At 34.3% G+C, this 8,879-nt stretch overlaps 1 long non-coding RNA gene across 1 annotated transcript; it reads left to right on the top strand.

Annotated features, from left to right (window-relative positions):
- The first annotated feature begins 1,059 nt into the window (after positions 1 to 1,059).
- LOC129922957 (uncharacterized) lies at positions 1,060 to 3,130 on the top strand. The gene is made up of 2 exons (XR_008774880.1): positions 1,060 to 1,610; positions 2,978 to 3,130. It is a non-coding gene; the product is annotated as an uncharacterized LOC129922957 (long non-coding RNA).
- The last annotated feature ends 5,749 nt before the right edge of the window (positions 3,131 to 8,879 follow it).

The raw sequence follows: 8,879 nt of genomic DNA, 5'->3' as shown, positions 1-8,879 counted from the left end.
GTGAACTGGGCAGTTAGTGACACGTGAAATGAACGGAAATAATACAATGTTTTAACGCCTGCTGTTTGTGTGTTCTGGTGAGTTTCCTCAGATAAGCTGAATGGTCAACACAACAGAATAACAATACCTGGGTTTGAAAATTAAAATTAAATAGGGATAATGAGGTCACTTGCAAAGTGGGAAAAATAACAACAAAAAAAAAAATAACAATCAAACTATAAAATATACTTAAAAAAAAACAACAAGCTTATCTAAGGGGAAGAACTCTACATGTAAACCCACAACGGAACCATATCTCTAGGTTTTATTCCCCCTTTCCAATAAAATAAAGCAAATAATTAATTACCACTAATTAATTAATTATTAAATTATTTTTATTCATTGATTCATGTTTTGTTTGGTGCAGTGAATTAATGTGTACAATTTGAACGTGATCCGAGAATGGGAAGTAGGAGAAATGGCCTGTACAAAAATTGTACCAGACAGACAGGAAGACAGACAGAATGCGTTGTAAAAAATGTTTGTTTTTTAAATGTTTTATATGTTTCGGATGCTCCTTCAGAATGAAGATAATTTACTTCCTAGTCCTAACCTTCCGCAGGACGATGGGGGACGGCAGCGGGCAGGGTACGAACCCGGAACTATCAACAAGTCCGAACTATAGTCCAGCGCGCATACCGCAGGAAAAGGCAGCCACCCAGTTGATATAAGCTTTGTTTAAAAAAAAAAAAAGGTGGGGCATAAAGAAGGTCATGTAGCAGGGGATGCTATGAAAGTGCAATGACAATAAAACTAACAAATAAAAACTTATGTCATAACAGGTTCGAGTTTAAAGCATGGACATTTCTTAGAAGACAGCTGGTTATAGGAAATATAGGAGGCATTTAAAAACACAATTCATTCAATTAAAACTCAAGTCAGATTATTGAACTTGGCCACTTCAAGGTGTCTTAAAGAATATTATTTCGTTTACTTACATAAACGAATTTTGACTTTCACGTATGTGATTTCAAATAACGCAGATACCCGACACGTGATACGACGAGACATAGCTGGTTTAAAGACCAACTGAAGAGGTTTTTTTCGAAATTGAGATAGCGATTGATTTAGATAGTAGATAGCATCAAAGTTAGTTCCTAAAAATTTGAGATTTTAGAAAAGCGTATTTATATTAGAAAAAGTAATTTGAAAGTGTAAAAAATAACGAGATTTGAAAATCAGCTTCAATGGCCGAAACCGGAAGTGACGTATTGTAATGGACTGAGAAAATGTAAATAAAAATAGACATGGCTGGATACGTTATTGATAGCGATTCAGATGATAAATTTATCTAAATCTAGCTGTCCAACAATTTTAAATGATACTTATCATGGGATGCACCAAAATGCCATGAAGAGAACTCTTCTACTTTTTCAAAATATATTCTAGAGCAGACTATTGAATTAATATAATTATAGATAGATTATAATAATAGGACTAGTCACTAGATTATCACTAGCACTAGATCTACTACTCAGATCTAGACTCTAGAGTGACTCTAGACCTAGTCTACTCTAGTAGTAGTCTCTAGTATCATCAAGTACTAGTAGATCATCTAGGACTAGGTCTAGGTATACTATACTTAGACTATACTAAGTCTAATAGTTATAACAAAACTAAATGGTTAGATCTATCTATATTATTTTCTATATCTCTAATTCTAGCTAGGCCTTCTTTTCTAACACTTTTACTAGTCACTCACTAGATCTAGAGTTTATAAATACTTGACTTGTATTATTGTACTAATTGTAGTAATACTACTTACTAGTAGTACTAGTAATACTAATAGTTTATAAACTAGTAGATTTAACTAATTAAGTAGATCTAGAGTAATCTAGACTAGCCTCTATGTTAAGCCTAAGCCCAGTCGCCAACATTTTTTGGTAATAGTTTGTAATAGTAAGACCTAGTGAGTAGTGTCCTAGCAATAGCATAAAGATTATTCATAGATATAAATATAATATTATAATAGTCAAGGACTAAACCTAAAGCCTAAGCTAAATCTATATAGAATATATTTATACTCTTTACTAGCCCTTACTATACTTATTAATAAGGCTAAACTTTAGATCTAAAAAAATAATAAGTCATCATTTATATTGGTAATATAAAATACAGATTTTTACTAAACACATGTGACATTTCTTTAAGTCTTAAACTTAAACAGGGCCGGTCCTAACGATTGCGGGGCCCTATGTGAAACTGATTGCGCGGGGCCTAGTCTGGGTGGGAATAAGGATAATAAGTGAAAATTAAGATTTCGTATTTAAAAAAAATTCGACTTTGAATTTTATTAAATCTTTACTAAGTACAAGATTACGATCAAATTAACTTTACTTTACGAACTTTGCAACCTATGGCATATTAAAATGCCAGTCACTCTATTAAAGTAAATAAAGTATGGAAACTTCTGATTAAAGTGAAAATTTGCCTGATTATTACATTTTAGTACATGAAAGCTGACAATGTCTTATTTCGTTTATCGCGCGTAGGATTAGCGTTTTCGGAATGAATGACACCCACAATTTTGTCTATTTTTCAGGAGATTTTTATGAGATTTCCAGGTTTTATATATACCGATATATATATATATATATATATTGCAATTTAACTATTACACCTAGAATTAGCACGAAGCCTATGAAAGTGCAGGGCCCACTGCGACCGCATAGGTTGCAGTGGCTTAAGACCGGCCCTGGTCTTATATATATTAGATTGCCTAGACCTAGAGTAGAGTAATTTATTATTATTAAGAATAATAAGAGTTAGATGTTGATGTTAGATCAGATAATCAGTATAACATATATAATATATATATATATATATATATATATATATATATATATATATATATATATATATAACCACTAGTTCTATATATGTATACATAATTAAGTATAAATGTTAATAAATAAATTTTTTAAAATCTATTTTACAGAAAACATATATGACATGTGGCATACAGACAAGTTCACTAGATGGATCTTTCATCATTTTGGAAATACAATATTCCCTGTGAAACAAATCACAGAAACATTCTACAATTTTATTTTATATAATAAATACCAATAAATGTAAATACAAAATCACATTTTAATAGAGTTCTTCTCATTATACACACAACATTATTTTAGTATGTTCCTTTTCACTTGCTAGGTTTAGACAAAGTTTCGAATCAGGATTTAATATTATTAAGTCATAGCCCAAAACTCCAGCAGGATGTTAGTTAATGGCAGTGGTCAATGTTTGAACCTGAGACCACAGAGAAGACAGTTCGGAATGCAAACCACACAACTTTCTGCGTTTCGAAACCTATTCAAATTTTGATCATTTTTATGTTAATGCAGATCTGAATGTCCATTGCAATGATGACTTGATCTGTAAAGGGGTTACATTTTTAAAAAATAAGTTGGATCTCATTCTTCGAATGATGCTATTTATTAGAAATTGCAACGTGGAATACATATTAGAGGCCAAAAGAAAATCCACTGATGAGGGAAGACGTAGACGTCGTAAAGAACATTTAAATTGACCACCAGCTGAATATGGTTATGTCTTCGCTGGACGCGGCAAAATATCTAGTTAGCAGCTGGGGCTGCGTAGCCATGGAAAATACTGCATTTCTCATTAATCTTTCGGCTCGACTGCCAGCCTTATTTATTAAACACTTTAAATAATGAATAGCTCTGCATTTTTTAATAACAATAAAAAAACTATATATATTCAGTGATTAACTGGCAATAATTGGGTTACTAAAATTTAATAAAATGAGTTGCATAATTACATCAACAGTAGCCTATATGCATTACGTAACATTATATTGATACTATAATTTATTTTTCACTTCCCTGACTTCCCTGAGAAAAGAAAAAAACGACAACTCCTTCTCCAGTAGGATAATCTCTTTCATTTATAGTCTAAACACAATTTAAAACTTTGTTACCTACAGTTACAGATTAACTTGCTAACTTAACTATCTAATAATCTAATGATTCTATTCCAATCAACAAATGAGTCAAGCGTGAGATAAATGAAAACTCTTAAATTTTTAGATATATATTTATAGAACTATGTAAGTATATAGGCCCGAATATACGGTACGAATATATTTAAATAAGAGTGTAATAAAATCCATATTTCGTATATTAATAATATTATAGAATTGGTAGATCTAGGTCTAATTTTTGCCTTATAGATTAGTTTTTAGAAATTTAGATCTAGTACTTTTTTTACTAGTAGATCTAAATCAGACTACTTTTAAGTCTAAGTTAAGGTTTAAGTTAAAGCTATTTGCCTAGTGTTGTACGGGGTTGTGACTCTAGATTCAAACTAAATATAATCGTATACTACAAAAAAATTCAATGAATGAGCTCAACATTCACATTGTAATAATTGTTTTTTTCCCATATTGGGCCTATTTAGGGACGACTATAGGTTAATAATCACTAAGTGTATAGATAGAGTATATAATTTTAAACTTTGTTTTTCTAGATCTAGGCCCAGCACCTCGATCGGATCAGTCTAAATAGATAGGTCTTATCTCTAAATGTCCAATACTACTACTAGATCTAGACTTCATCTAATTGGATTTAGATCTAAATTTAGGTCTACTTCGTACATCATTAATGATCTGAGAAAAGAACTCTGCTCTTGATCAAAAGCAGTAGATCTAGAACTAGAATAAGCCTGAAGCAGTAACATGAGCCATAAATTGCGTAACTTGAATAAAACGAAACATGTGAACTGAGGCTCGCGGTACTGCGTGGGGTGAAACGCTGTTCTCTTGACTAGATCAAGAATAAGCCGACATGCAAAGCCATAAATTGCGTGATTTGACCTAATTTCCCCAACTCTAACATCCACTTTTTATAAATTGGCGTGTTTTAGTCACCTTTGTTTTTAGAAACTAGCATTCCTGTAAAAAGGAATAGGGAAATACGCTAAGCCATAAACTGAAAAATTTGACCTAATTTCCCTTAAACTACGTCATCGACCTTGGTTGTCTGGGAAATACTGATCTCGAATGGCTTCGAGATTGTGAAATTTAATAGTCCCTAAAACTCACATTAAATTGCTTATATCTAAATAATTACAAAGAATATATGTCTAAAATTTCGTATGTATGTTTTTTTAAGCATTATGAATCTAAAAAAAAGTATAACACCGGTTTCCGCGTCTGACCCCAAAACCTCTTCAGTTGGTCTTTAAGGGGCGGCAATAAGGGTTGGGCTACTTACATTGCGTCGCATCTTTATTTGAAGTTCACAGGATGGATAAGTCATTAGGAGAGCGGTCTCTGTAGTAGTCAACAGAACTATTCCTCACTAGATCTCAATAACGCCACCCAATTTGTTAGACACAAATAGCTACGCCTCTGCATGATTAGGTCAGCGCTTTACCAATATTTAGCAACTATGATATTTGTCTGATTTAGGTTATATAATCAATTAAGTCGTACGGGAAAACAATATGATAAGAAAAAATTGGGCCACAGGAAAGAAAACTGTCTGTAGCGAAAGAGAGAAAGAAAGAGCTAAATAGAGAGACAGAGAAAAGAACCCAAGAGAGAAAGAAGGACAAAGTCAATGCCACGCTCACAGCGCGAAGATCTCCAACTGACTCAATTGTCACAACTTGATACCTAGCCACTTAGCCAAAGTGACTGAACTGACCATTAAACTGTCCCAAGTGAGTCCGCCCACATGACCAGTTATTAATGGTCAGTACATGGGGGTAGACGAGGAGATGGCCACTCAATAAAATCTGTTCATTGATTTCCATGTCTCCTGTGCTTGACCGTACGCATCCATGATCCACTGGACAGCCCGGGGAGAAACTAAAGACGGCCGGACAAGATGGACACGGCGACCAGTCGATAATTCCAACAGAGGTTATCTTTCTGATAAGCTAGTTATGTACACAAGTATCAGGATCGGGGAATGACCAATCAATCCAATCATGCTTAGATGATAGACTTGAACATGGTATGAAAGGCTTCGAGCGAGTCAGGCCAACAAGCTTCTTATATATTTTCTTGTTAACACTGCAATTATTGATAGATCTATTATCATGTACATTACTTTTTCTTCAGAGGTAGCTAAACAAATATATTTACATGCGTCCTTTGATATTTTATTTTCGTTTTCGTTTTTCCTAGGACGCCTCTCTGATGTGTACCTGACGTTAGTAGGAGAGAGTAAAGGCGGATTGACATTGTGCTGGTCACATGACATTCTCGTTAACTGTCTCTATAGAAACAGATGAGGATTACATCATCTGCCCCATAGACCTTACGATTTGAAAAGGGAACTTCTGTTGATCTACAAGCTTGTGCTAAAGCCACTTGATGTAAAGGTGATTCATTAACACAATGTCTTTATAAATCTCATCAATTTATGCTATAGAGATCTCACTGTCTAACTTCTATTTGATTGTTCAAAATAGAATTTAGATCTAGGTACATATAAAACACATTTTCCCATAGAGAGTTATTGTTAGCTTTTTTTTTTTTTTTTTTTTTTAAGATCCGGTTTACATTAATCAATATAATAAGGTAACAGAACAAAAGAAGAGAAAGCAATGAGGAGAAATATAGAGGTGATGTAAGGAAACCTAAATTTTAAAAAAGTTAAAAATGAAAAGAGGAAGATCATCAGAGATTTAGAAATAAATAAACTTAACAATGTCGGGTAAAAAAAAAAAGGCCCTTTTGAAACTGTCACCAACTACGTGACAACAAAACCTTTACTTTGGAAAGAAAGAGATTAGAAAATTGATTCTATAGTCCTTTTCAAATGAACACAAATTATAATATACCCCTTTTTAAATGTGTTTTTCTGCGTTCTCATGATTTATGTTGAATGGTTTAGATAACTAGACCAATATCTGCGATGAACTGCGCAGTGGTGGTCTCGGATAAGGCAGTTTTGCATAAAGTTTGTCTTCTATAGGGGTGTTTTGGGGCCAGTGTCTTGTTCGGGTCTCTCCATGGAGAATGCAGCTTTGAAATGACATGGTCGGCTGTACTTTGTGACACTCCACAAAGGTAAATTTGACTTGTCCCAATTTTAAGCCTCTATACCTTTTAAATTACATAGGTTATGAACAATTTCTATTTTCTTTACACCGGAAATACCAAAAATAGTTTGCTATTTATAGTAATGATAGTTCCATGAACTCTTACTAACTCCCCTTTGCTAAGTAAGAACAATAATTGTTATGCCTATCAGTCTCAATGAACGCAAAAAGAAAAAAAAAAGATTTGATATTTTTATGGATTGTTTTAGAAGTAAGTGAAGAGAGATGTTCTTTCTATCAATCATGCAAGACGTAGCCAGTGTCCAGGTAATCCCGACATTGTTTCAAGTCACTTGATTCGAATGAGAAATGTATCGTCCCGCTGACAATGAATCCAACAGCCGACTGCACAAACACCAATCGATCATTATTTAACTCCATCTGAACAGCTTTCATTTATTTTCTTCTTTCCCTGGCTGTATTTTTATATTTTTTTTACAAATCCACCAGGGGGCGCTCCCTTACATAAAAATCTAAATTAAGAGAACTCACGGCAGCGTTATTGTCCGGGAATGGAAACGCCCCTTTTTTCTTTACGGCTGAATGCGCCGCTAATTTGGCGCGAGTTGAACTTTGGGTCCGATCACTTGAGCAGAAACAACGCTCGCTAATCCACTTCTGACGTAAGAGCGACTGAGCGACCCAGCTGTAGAAGCATTGGAAGCAGTAGGGTGTGTAGATAAAGGCAGGTTTTCATGCCTCCGTGAGCAGGATTGCTGAGTAAATGAGTTCACGCGCCGTTTTTTTTTTATATTCCCATATGTGGAAATAATGAGATTCGAACAAGAATTGCATTTTAACTCCCCCTCCCCCAAAACACTCCAGGCGCCCCAGGTCACCAAAACACTCCAGGCGCCCCAGGTCACTCTGTCACAAGCACACCTTTTCCCTTCCTATTTTGACTGTGACCTAAACTAAGTGGCCAAAGTTTGTGAACATGCTGAAGAGAACAAGTTAGTTAGACAATGACATTTGAACGCTGAAACTGACCCTTAACCATAACTTGAGAAGTGTGCTACAGCAGTCGTGTTTTAAAGATTCTGATCATCGAAATATACAAGCGACTATTCGTACAATTAGTCCCAATACGATTCTATTGCTGTGATCTTGACCACTCACTACTTAAGTAAAGGTTATGTGATTTATTTTGGTGGAAGAGGGTTACGGCAAAGTATTTACTGAACCTCTTTATCGCCATTCAAGACATTTTATATCCATGTATGTGTTTTCCCCAAAGGACATTTTTCTATAATAATAATAATAATAATAATAATATGATGATGATGATGATGATGAATTTTATTTCCTTTCAACGCAGCCCGACCCTGGCAGCGCCCGAGAATGAATACTTATTCGTTTCTAACATAATAATAATGGCAATAATATACTAGCGTCTTCTTCCTGGTCTAAGATGAACACAATCTCATTTCCTATAAACTCAAAGATGACATTTCTCTTTAGAAGTTTGGTCTAGTTACTGGTTTCATGGACTAAAATATTAAATTGTCTTGAGACTAAACATAACGAATGAATCACAAGCAAACGTACAAGATTGTCATGAACAAATTTGGTCAAATTAATCCATGGCTCGTTTGTATTGTTACTGCAATGAGAAATGTCACATGCACATTGGGTGTGGTAAGGTGCGCCAAGACTTTGAAACACTATTCAGCAATACAATAGGTGCACATCCCCTGTCTAGGCTGTCTAATGTGGATTGTGAAACTTTTGCTATTGTGGTATATTCAATGTATGTCTAATGT

Source organism: Biomphalaria glabrata, chromosome 14, assembly GCF_947242115.1.
Source record: "Biomphalaria glabrata chromosome 14, xgBioGlab47.1, whole genome shotgun sequence".
Classification (NCBI taxonomy): domain Eukaryota; kingdom Metazoa; phylum Mollusca; class Gastropoda; family Planorbidae; genus Biomphalaria; species Biomphalaria glabrata.
The sequence above is the reverse complement of the archived record's forward strand: the minus strand, read 5'-3'. Positions and strand labels throughout refer to the sequence as shown.